At 35.9% G+C, this 12,737-nt stretch overlaps 1 long non-coding RNA gene across 1 annotated transcript; it reads right to left on the minus strand.

Moving 5' to 3' along the window:
- Positions 1 to 2,466: 2,466 nt before the first annotated feature.
- LOC127863121 (uncharacterized) lies at positions 2,467 to 3,144 on the minus strand. The gene is made up of 2 exons (XR_008040923.1): positions 2,799 to 3,144; positions 2,467 to 2,513 (listed from the first exon to the last, which is right to left on the minus strand). It is a non-coding gene; the product is annotated as an uncharacterized LOC127863121 (long non-coding RNA).
- Between the last annotated feature and the right edge of the window lie 9,593 nt (positions 3,145 to 12,737).

Here is a 12,737-nt window from a genome sequence, read left to right on the forward strand (position 1 = left end):
CTACCACATACAACTGACTACTACATACAACTGACTACTGCATACAACTGACTACTACATACAACTGACTACTACATTCAACTGACTACTACATACAACTGACTACTGCATACAACTGACTACTACATATAACTGACTACTGCATACAACTGACTACAACATACAACTGACTACTACATACAACTGACTACTGCATACAACTGACTACTACATATAACTGACTACTGACTACAACATACAACTGACTACTACATACAACTGACTACTGCATACAACTGACTACTACATACAACTGACTACTACATACAACTGACTACTACATTCAACTGACTACTACATACAACTGACTACTGCATACAACTGACTACTACATACAACTGACTACTGCATACAACTGACTACTACATACAACTGACTACTGCATACAACTGACTACTACATACAACAGACTACTGCATACAACTGACTACTACATACAACTGACTACTTCATACAACTGACTACTACATACAACTGACTACTTCATACAACTGACTACTACATACAACTGACTACTACATACAACTGACTACTACATACAACTGACTACTGCATACAACTGACTACTACATACAACTGACTACTGCATACAACTGACTACTGCATACAACTGACTACTGACTACTACATACAACTGACTACTGCATACAACTGACTACTGCATACAACTGACTACTGACAACTGCATACAACTGACTACTACATTCAACTGACTACTGCATACAACTGACTACTACATTCAACTGACTACTGCATACAACTGACTACTGCATACAACTGACTACTACATTCAACTGACTACTGCATACAACTGACTACTACATACAACTGACTACTGACTACTACATACAACTGACTACTACATACAACTGACTACTGCATACAACTGACTACTACATGCAACTGACTACTTACATCTGACTGCTACATACAACTAACTACAGCAAACAACTGACTACTACATACAACACTGACTATTTAAAACAACTAACTACTTTATACAACACTGACTACTACACACACAGCTGACTACTACAAACAACTGACTACTACACACAACAAACTACTACATAAACACTAACTTCTACAAACAAATGACTAATACATACAACTGACTACTACTTAAAACTGAGAGAAAATAACAAACAATCACTGAGAAAACAAACACTGATAGAACATAGAGAACTTATACGCGATCACTGAGAAAAATTAAAATGCCATCATTGACAGAACTAAACACTGACAGAACAGAGAGAACTTATACGCGATTACCGAGAGAAAATAAGACGCGATCAGTGAGAAAAATTAAAACGCTATTATTGAGAGAACTTAACACTGAGAGAACTTAGAGCACTTATACGCGATAACTGAGAGAACCTAAGACGCGATTATTGAGAGAACTAAAAACTGAGAGATTTTAGAGAACTTATACGCGATCATTGAGAGAACTTAAAATTGAGAGAACAAAGAAAACTTATAAGAGACCACTGAGAGAACTGAACAATTAGAGAACATAATGAACTTATACGCGATTATTGAGAGAAATTAGGTTACAACTTAGTTAGAATTTAACAAGCAATCACAGAGACAAAATAACACAAGGTCAATGAGAGAACTTAACACTGAGAGAACTTAGCTTACTTATACGCGATAACTGAGATAACTTAAGGCGCGATCATTGAGAGAATAAACACTGAGAGAACTTAGAGAACTTATACGCGATCACTGAGAGAACTTAACACTGAGAGAATAAAGAAAACTTATACGCGACCACTGAGAGAACTGAACAATGAGAGAACATAATGAACTTATACGCAATTATTGAGAGAAATTAGGTTACAACTTAGTTAGAACTTAACACGAGATCACAAAGAAAAATTAACACGCAGTCAATGAAAAACCGAACACTGAGAGAACTTAACTTACTTATACCCGATAACTGAGAGAACTTAAGACGCGATCATTGAGAGAATTAAACACTGAGAGAACTTAGAGAACTTATACGCGATCACTGAGAGAACTTAACACTGAGAGAACAAAGAAAACTTATACGCTACCACTGAGAGAACTGAACAATGAGAGAACATAATGAACTTATACACGATTATTGAGAGAAATTAGGTTACAACTTAGTTAGAATTTAACACGCGATCACAGAGACAAATTAACACGCGGTCAATGAGAGAATTTAACACTGAGAGAACTTAGCTTACTTATACGCGATAACTGAGAGAATTTAAGACACGATCATTGAGAGAATTAAACACTGAGAGAACGTAGAGAAGTTTTACGCGATCAGTGAGAGAACTTAACACTGAAAGAACAAAGAAAACTTATACGTGACCACTGAGAGAACTGAACAATGAGAGAACATAATGAACTTATACGCGATTATTGAGAGAAATTAGGTTACAACTTAGTTAGAACTTAATACGCGATCACAAAGAAAAATTAACACGCGGTCAATGAAAAACCTAACACTGAGAGAACTTAACTTACTTATACGCGATAACTGAGAGAATTTAAGACGCGATCATTGAGAGAGCTAAACACTGAGAGATTTTAGAGAACTTATACGCGATCATTGAGAGAACTTAAAACTGAGAGAACAAAGAAATCTTATACGCGACAACTGAGAGAACTGAACAATGAATGAACATAATGAACTTAACGCAATTATTGAGAGAAATTAGGTTACAACTTAGTTAGAACTTAACACGCGATCACAAAGAAAAATTAACACGCGGTCAATGAAAAACCTAACACTGAGAGAACTTAACTTACTTATACGCGATAACTGAGAGAACTTAAGACGCGATCATTGAGAGAACTAAACACTGAGAGAACTTATACGCGATCATTGAGAGAACTTAACGCTGAGAGAACAAAGAAAACTTAAATGCGACCACTGAGAGAACTGAACAATGAGAAAACATAATGAAGTTATACGCTATTATTGAGAGAAATTTGGTTACAACTTAGTTAGAACTTAACACGCGATCACAGAGACAAATTAACATGCGGTCAATGAGAGAATTTAACAATGAGAGAACTTAGCTTATTTATACGCGATAACTGAGAGAACTTCAAGACACGATCATTGAGAGAACTAAACACTGAGAGAACTTAGAGAACTTATACGCGATCATTGAGAGAACTTAACACTGACAGAACAAAGAAAACTTATAGCGACCACTGAGAGAACTGAACAATGAGAGAACATAATGAACTTATACGCGATTATCGAGAGAAATTAGGTTACAACTTAGTTAGAACTTAACAGGCGATAACAGAGACAAATTAACATGCGGTGAATGAGAGAACTTAACACTGAGAGAGCAAAGAAAACTTATACGCGACCACTGAGAGAGCTTAACAATGAGAGAACATAGAGAACTTATACGCGATAATTGAGAAAAATTAGGTTATAACTTAGTTAGAATATAACACGCGATCACAGAGACAAATTAACACGCGATCACTGAGAGAACTTAACACTGAGAGAACAAAGAAAACTTCTATGCGACCACTGAGAGAAATTAACAATGAGAGAACACAAATACGCAATTATTGAGAGAAATTAGGTTATAACTTAGTTAGAATTTAACACGCGATCACAGAGACAAATTAACACGCGGTCAATGAGAGAACTGAACACTGAGATAACTTAGCTTACTTATAAGTGATAACTGAGAGAATTTAAGACGCGATCATTGAGAAAATTAAACACTGAGAGAAAGTAGAGAACTTATACGCGATCACTGAGAGAACTTAACACTGAGAGAACAAAGAAAACTTATACGGGACCACTGAGAGAACTGAACAATGAGAGAACATAATGAACTTATACACGATTATTGAGAGAAATTAGGTTACAACTTAGTTAGAACTTAATACGCGATCACAAAGAAATATTAACACGCCGTCAATGAAAAACCTAACACTAAGAGAACTTAACTTACTTATACGCGATAACTGAGAGAACTTAAGACGCAATCATTAAGAGAACTAAACACTGAGAGATTTTAGAAAACTTATACGCGATCATTGAGAGAACTTAACGCTGAGAGAACAAAGAAAACTTAAACGCGACCACTGAGAGAACTGAACAATGAGAAAACATAATGAAGTTATACGCTATTATTGAGAGAAATTAGGTTACAACTTAGTTAGAACTTAACACGCGATCACAAAGAAAAATTAACACGCGGTCAATGAAAAACCTTACACCGAGAGAACTTAGCTTACTTATACGCAATAACTGAGAGAACTTAAGACGCGATCATTGAGAGAACTAAACACTGAGAGAACTTAGAGAACTTATACGCGATCACTGAGAGAACTTAACACTGAGAGAACAAAGAAAACTTATATGCGACCACTGAGAGAACTGAACAATGAGAACATAATGAACATATACGCGATTATTGAGATAAATTACGTTAAAACTAAGTTAGAACTTAACACGCAATCACAAAGAAAAATTAACACGCGGTCAATGAAAAACCTAACACTGAGAGAACTTAACTTACTTATACGCGATAACTGAGAGAACTTTAGACGCGATCATTGAGAGAACTAAACACTGAGAGATTTTAGAGAACTTATACGCGATCATTGAGAGAACTTAACACTGAGAGAACAAAGAAAACTTATATGCGACCACTGAGAGAACTGAACAATTAGAGAACATAATGAACTAATACGCGATTATTGAGAGAAATTAGCTTACAACTTAGTAATAATGTAACAAGCAATCACAGAGACAAATTAACATGCTGTCAATGAGAGAACTTAACACTGAGAAAACTTAGCTTACTTATACGTGATAACTGAGAGAACTTAAGGCGCGATCATTGAGAGAATTAAACACTGAGAGAACGTAGAGAACTTATACACGATCACTGAGAGAACTAAACACTTACAGAACAAAGAAAACTTTTACGCGACCACTGAGAGAACTGAACAATGAGAGAACATAATGAACTTATACGGGATTATTGAGAGAAATTAGGTTACAACTTAATTAGAACTTAACACGCGATCACAAAGAAAAATTAACACGCGGTCAATGAAAAACCTAACATTGAGAGAACTTAACTTACTTATACGAGATAACTGAGAGAACTTAAGACGTCATCATTGAGAGAATTAAACACTGAGAGAACTTAGAGAACTTATATGCGATAACTGAGAGAACTTATGACACGATCATTGAGAGAACTTAACATTGAGAGAACATTATGAACTTATACGCGATTATTGAGAGAAATTAGGTTACAACTTAGTTAGAATTTAACACGCGATCACAGAGACAAATTAACATGCGGTCAATGAGGAAACTTAACACTGAGAGAACTTAGCTTACTTATACCCGATAACTGAGAGAACTTAAGACGCGATCATTGAGAGAACTAAACACTGAGAGAACTTAGAGAACTTATACGCGATCACTGAGAGAACTTAACACTGAGAGAACAAAGAAAACTTATACACGATAACTGAGAGAACTTAAGACGCGATTATTGAGAGAATTAAACACTGAGAGAACTTAGAGAACTTATACGCGATCACTGAGAGAACTTAACACTGAGAGAACAAAGAAAACTTATACGCGACCACTGAGAGAACTAAACAATAAGAGAATATAATGAACTTATACACGATTATTGAGAGAAATGAGGTTACAACTTAGTTAGAACTTAACACGCGATCACAGAGACAAATTAACACGCGGTCAATGAGAGAACTTAACACTGAGAGAACTTAGCTTACTTATACGCGATAACTGAGAGAACTTAAGACGCGATCATTGAGAAAACTAAACACTGAGAGAACTTAGATAACTTATACGCGCTCACTGAGAGAACTTAACACTGAGAAACAAAGAAAACTTATACGCAACCACTGAGAGAACTGAACAATGAGAAAACATAATGAACTTATACGCGATTATTGAGAGAAATTAGGTTACAACTTAGTTAGAATTTAACACGGGATCACAGAGACAAATTAACACGCGGTCAATGAGAGAACTTAACACTGAGAGAACTTAGCTTACTTATACGCGATAACTGAGAGAACTTAAGACATGATCATTGAGAGTATTAAACACTGAGAGAACAAAGAAAACTTATACGCAACCACTGAGAGAACTGAACAATGAGAGAACATAATGAACTTATACGCGATTATTGAGAGAAATTAGTTTACAACTTAGTTAGAACTTAACACGCGATCACAGAGACAAATTAACACGCGGTCAATGAAAAACCTAACACTAAGAGAACTTAACTAACTTATATGCGATAATGGGGGAACTTATGACGCGATCATTGAGAGAACTAAACACTTAGAGAACTTAGATAACTTATACGCGATCACTGAGAGAACTTAACACTGAGAGAATAAAGAAAACTTATACGCGACCACTGAGAGAACAGAACAATAAGAGAACATAATGAACTTATACACGATTATTGAGAGAAATTAGGTTACAACTTAGTTGGAACTTAACACGCGATCACAGAGACAAATTAACACGCGGTCAATGAGAGAACTTAACATTGAGAGAACTTAGCTTACTTATACGCGATAACTGAGAGAACTTAAGACACGATCATTGAGAGAATTAAACACTGAGAGAACTTAGAGAACTTATACGCGATCACTGAGAGAACTAAACACTGAGAGAACAAAGAAAACTTATACGCGACCACTGAGAGAACTGAACAATGAGAGAACATAATGACTTTATACGCGATTATTGAGAGACATTAGGTTACAACTTAGTTAGAATTTAACACGCGATTACAGAGACAAATTAACACGTGGTCAATAAGAGAACTTAACACTGAGAGAACTTAGCTTACTTATACGCGATAACTGAGAGAACTTAAGACGCGATCATTGAGAGAACTAAACACTGAGAGAACTTAGAGAACTTATACGCGATCACTGAGAGAACTTAACACTGAGAGAATAAAGAAAACTTATACGCGACCACTGAGAGAACTGAACAATAAGAGAACATAATGAACTTACACGTGATTATTGAGAGAAATTAGGTTACAACTAAGTTAGAATTTAACACGCGATCACAGAGACAAATAAACACGCGGTCAATGAGAGAACTTAACACCGAGTGAACTTAGCTTACTTATACGCGATAACTGAGAGAACTTAAGGCGCGATCATTGACAGAACTTAACACTGAGAAAACATTGAGAACTTATGCGTGATAACTGAGAGAACTTAACACTGAGAGAACAAAGAAAACTTATACGCGATAACTGAGAGAACTTAAGACGCGATTATTGAGAGAATTAAACACTGAGAGAACTTAGAGAACTTATACGCGATCACTGAGAGAATTAACACTGAGAGAACAAAGAAAACTTATAAGCGACCACTGAGAGAACTGAACAATGAGGGAACATTATGAACTTATACGCGATTTTCAAGAGAAATTAGGTTACAACTTAGTTAGAATTTAACATGCTATCACAGAGACAAATTAACACGCGGTCAATGAAAAACCTAACACTGAGAGAACTTAACTTACTTATACGCGATAACTGAGAGATTTTAAGACGTGATCATTGAGAGAACTAAACACTTAGAGAACTTAGATAACTTATACGCCATCATTGAGAGAACTTAACACTGACAAAACAAAGAAAACTTAAACGCGACCACTGAGAGAACTGAACAATGAGAGAACATAATGAACTTTTACACGATTATTGAGAGAAATTAGGTTATAACTTAGTTAGAACTAAACACGCGATCATAAAGAAAAATTAACACGCGGTCAATGCAAAACCTAACACTGAGAGAACTTAACTTACTTAAACGCGATAACTGAGAGAACTTAAGACGCGATCATTGAGAGAACTAAACACTGAGAGAACTTAGAGAACTTATACACGATCATTGAGAGAACTTAACACTGAGAGAACAAAGAAAACTTATACGTGACCACTGAGAGAACTGAACAATGAGAGAACATAATGACTTTATACGCGATTATTAAGAGAAATTAGGTTACAACTTGGTTAGAACTTAACACGCGATCACAGAGACAAATTAACACACGGTCAATGAGAGAAAATAACACTGACAGAACTTAGCTTACTTATACCCGATAACTGAGAGAACTTAAGACGCGATCATTGAGAGAACTAAACACTGAGAGAACTTAGAGAACTTATACGCGATCACTGAGAGAATTTAACACTGAGAGAATAAAGAAAACTTATACGCGACCACTGAGAGAACTGAACAATAAGAGAACATAATGAACTTACACGTGATTATTGAGAGAAATTAGGTTACAACTTAGTTAGAATTTAACACGCGATCACAGAGACAAATAAACACGCGGTCAATGAGAGAACTTAACACTGAGTGAACTTAGCTTACTTATACGCGATAACTGAGAGAACTTAAGACGCGATCACTGACAGAACTTAACACTGAGAGAACTTTGAGAACTTATGCGCGATAACTGAGAGAACTTAACACTGAGAGAACAAAGAAAACTTATACGCGATAACTGAGAGAACTTAAGACGCGATTATTGAGAGAATTAAACACTGAGAGAACTTAGAGAACTTATACGCGATCACTGAGAGAACTTAACACTGAGAGAACAAAGAAAACTTATACGCGACCACTGAGAGAACTAAACAATAAGAGAACATAATGAACTTATACACGATTATTGAGAGAAATGAGGTTACAACTTAGTTAGAACTTAACATGCGATCACAGAGACAAATTAACACGCGGTCAATGAGAGAACTTAACACTGAGAGAACTAAGCTTACTTATACGCGTTAACTGAGAGAACTTAAGACGCGATCATTGAGAGAACTAAACACTGAGAGAACTTAGATAACTTATACGCGCTCACTGAGAGAACTTAACACTGAGAAACAAAGAAAACTTATACGCAACAACTGAGAGAACTGAACAATGAGAGAGCATAATGAACTTATACGCAATTATTGAGAGAAATTAGGTTACAACTTAGTTAGAATTTAACAAGCGATCACAGAGACAAATTAACACGCAATCAATGAGAGAACTTAACACTGAGAGAACTTAGCTTACTTATACGCGATATCTGAGAGAACTTAAGACATGATCATTGAGAGAATTAAACACTGAGAGAACTTAGAGAACTTATACGCGATCACTGAGAGAACTAAACACTGAGAGAACAAAGAAAACTTATATGCGACCACTGAGAGAACTGAACAATGAGAGAACATAATGAACTTATACGCGATTATTGAGAGAAATTAGGTTACAACTTAGTTAGAATTTAACACGCGATCACAGAGACAAATTAACACGCGGTCAATAAGAGAACTTAACACTGAGAGAACTTAGCTTACTTATACGCCATAACTGAGAGAACTTACTACGGGATCATTGAGAGAACTTAACACTGAGAGAACTTTGAGAACTTATACGCAATAACTGAGAGAACTTAACACTGAGAGAACAAAGAAAACTTATACGCGATAACTGAGAGAACTTAAGACGCGATCATTGAGAGATTTAAACACTGAGAGAACTTTAGAGAACTTATACGCGATCACTGAGAGAACTTAACACTGAGAGAACAAAGAAAACTTATACGCGACCACTGAGAGAACTGAACAATAAGAGAACATAATGAACTTATACACGATTATTGAGAGAAATGAGGTTACAACTTAGTTACAACTTAACACGCGATCACAAAGAAAAATTAACACGCGGTCAATGAAAAACCTAACACTAAGAGAACTTAACTTACTTATACGCGATAATGGGGGAACTTATGACGCGATCATTGAGAGAACTAAACACTGAAAGAACTTAGAGAACTTATACGCGATCACTGAGAGAACTTAACGCTGAGAGAATAAAGAAAACTTATACGCGACCACTGAGAGAACAGAACAATAAGAGAACATAATGAACTTATACACGATTATTGAGAGAAATTAGGTTACAACTTAGTTAGAACTTAACACGCGATCACAGAGACAAATTAACACGCGGTCAATAAGAGAACTTAACATTGAGAGAACTTAGCATACTTATACGCGATAACTGAGAGAACTTAAGACGCGATCATTGAGAGAACTAAACACTGAGAGAACTTAGAGAACTTATACGTGATCAGTGAGAGAACTTAACACTGAGAGAACAAAGAAAACTTATACGCGACCACTGAGAGAACTGAACAATAAGAGAACATAATGAACTTACACGTGATTATTGAGAAAAATTAGGTTACAACTTAGTTAGAATTTAACACGCCATCACAGAGACAAATTAACACGCGGTCAATGAGAGAACTTAACACTGAGAGAACTTAGCTTACTTATACGCGATAACTGAGAGAACTTAAGACGCGATCATTGACAGAACTTAACACTGAGAGAACTTTGAGAACTTATACGCGATAACTGAGAGAACTTAACACTGAGAGAACAAAGAAAACTTATATGCGATAACTGAGAGAACTTAAGACGCGATCATTGAGAGAATTAAACACTGAGAGAACTTATACGCGATCACTGAGAGAACTAAACACTGAGAGAACAAAGAAAACTTATATGCGACCACTGAGAGAACTGAACAATGAGAGAACATAATGAACTTATACGCGATTATTGAGAGAAATTAGGTTACAACTTAGTTACAATTTAACACGCGATCACAGAGACAAATTAACACGCGGTCAATGAGAGAACTTAACACTGAGAGAACTTAGCTTACTTATACGCGATAACTGAGAGAACTTAAGACGCGATCATTGAGAGAACTAAACACTGAGAGAACTTAGATCTTATACGCGATCACTGAGAGAACTTAACACTGAGAAACAAAGAAAAATAATACGCGATAACTGAGAGAACTTAAGACGCGATCATTGAGAGAATTAAACACTGAGAGAACTTAGAGAACTTATACGCGATCACTGAGAGAACTTAACACTGAGAGAACAAAGAAAACTTATACCCGACCACTGAGAGAACTGAATAATAAGAGAACATAATGAACTTATACACGATTATTGATAGAAATGAGGTTACAACTTAGTTAGAACTTAACACGCGATCACAGAGACAAATTAACACACGGTCAATGAGAGAACTTAACACTGAGAGAACTAAGCTTACTTATACGCGATAACTGAGAGAACTTAAGACACGATCATTGAGAGAATAAACACTGAGAGAACTTAGAGAACTTATACGCGATCACTGAGAGAACTAAACACTGAGAGAACAAAGAAAACTTATACGCGATAACTGAGAGAACTTAAGACGCGATCATTGAGAGAATTAAACACTGAGAGAACTTTGAGAACTTATACGCGATAACTGAGAGAACTAAACACTGAGAGAACAAAGAAAACTTATACGCGACCACTGAAAGAACTGAACAATGAGAGAACATAATGAACTTATACGCGATTATTGAGAGAAATTAGGTTACAACTTAGTTAGAATTTAACACGCGATCACAGAGACAAATTAACACGCGGTCAATGAGAGAACTGAACAATGAGAGAACTAAGCTTACTTATACGCGATAACTGAGAGAACTTAAGACGCGATCATTGAGAGAACTAAACACTGAGAGAACTTAGATCTTATACGCGATCACTGAGAGAACTTAACACTAAGAGAACAAAGAAAACTTATACGCGACCACTGAGAGAACTGAACAATCAGAGAACATAATTAACTTATACGCGATTATTGAGAGAAATTAGGTTACAACTTAGTTAGAACTTAACATGCGATCACAGAGACAAATTAACACGCGGTCAATGAAGGAACTTAACATTGAGAGAACTTAGCTTACTTATACGCGATAACTGAGAGAACTTAAGACACCATCATTGAGAGAATTAAACACTGAGAGAACTTAGAGAACTTATACGCGATCACTGAGAGAACTAAACACTGAGAGAACAAAGAAAACTTATACGCGACCACTGAGAGAACTGAACAATGAGAGAACATAATGAACTTATACGCGATTATTGAGAGAAATTAGGTTACAACTTAGTTAGAATTTAACACGCGATCACAGAGACAAATTAACACGCGGTCAATAAGAGAACTTAACACTGAGAGAACTAAGCTTACTTATACGCGATTACTGAGAGAACTTAAGACGCGATCATTGAGAGAACTAAACACTGAGAGAACTTAGAGAACTTATATGCGATCACTGAGAGAACTTAACACTGAGAGAATAAAAAAAACTTATACGCGACCACTGAGAGAATTGAACAATAATAGAACATAATGAACTTACACGTGATTATTGAGAGAAATTAGGTTACAACTTAGTTAGAATTTAACACGCGATCACAGAGACAAATTAACACGCGGTCAATAAGAGAACTTAACACTGAGAGAACTTAGCTTACTTATACGCGATAACTGAGAGAACTTAAGACGCAATCATTGACAGAACTTAACACTGAGAGAACTTTGAGAACTTATACATGATAACTGAGAGAACTTAACACTGAGAGAACAAAGAAAACTTATACGCGATAACTGAGAGAACTTAAGACGCGATCATTGAGAGAATTAAACACTGAGAGAACTTAGAGAACTTATACGCGATCACTGAGAGAACTAAACACTAAGAGAACAAAGAAAACTTATACG

The sequence above is a fragment of the Dreissena polymorpha genome, unplaced genomic scaffold (genome assembly GCF_020536995.1).
Source record: "Dreissena polymorpha isolate Duluth1 unplaced genomic scaffold, UMN_Dpol_1.0 chrUn001, whole genome shotgun sequence".
Taxonomy (NCBI): domain Eukaryota; kingdom Metazoa; phylum Mollusca; class Bivalvia; order Myida; family Dreissenidae; genus Dreissena; species Dreissena polymorpha.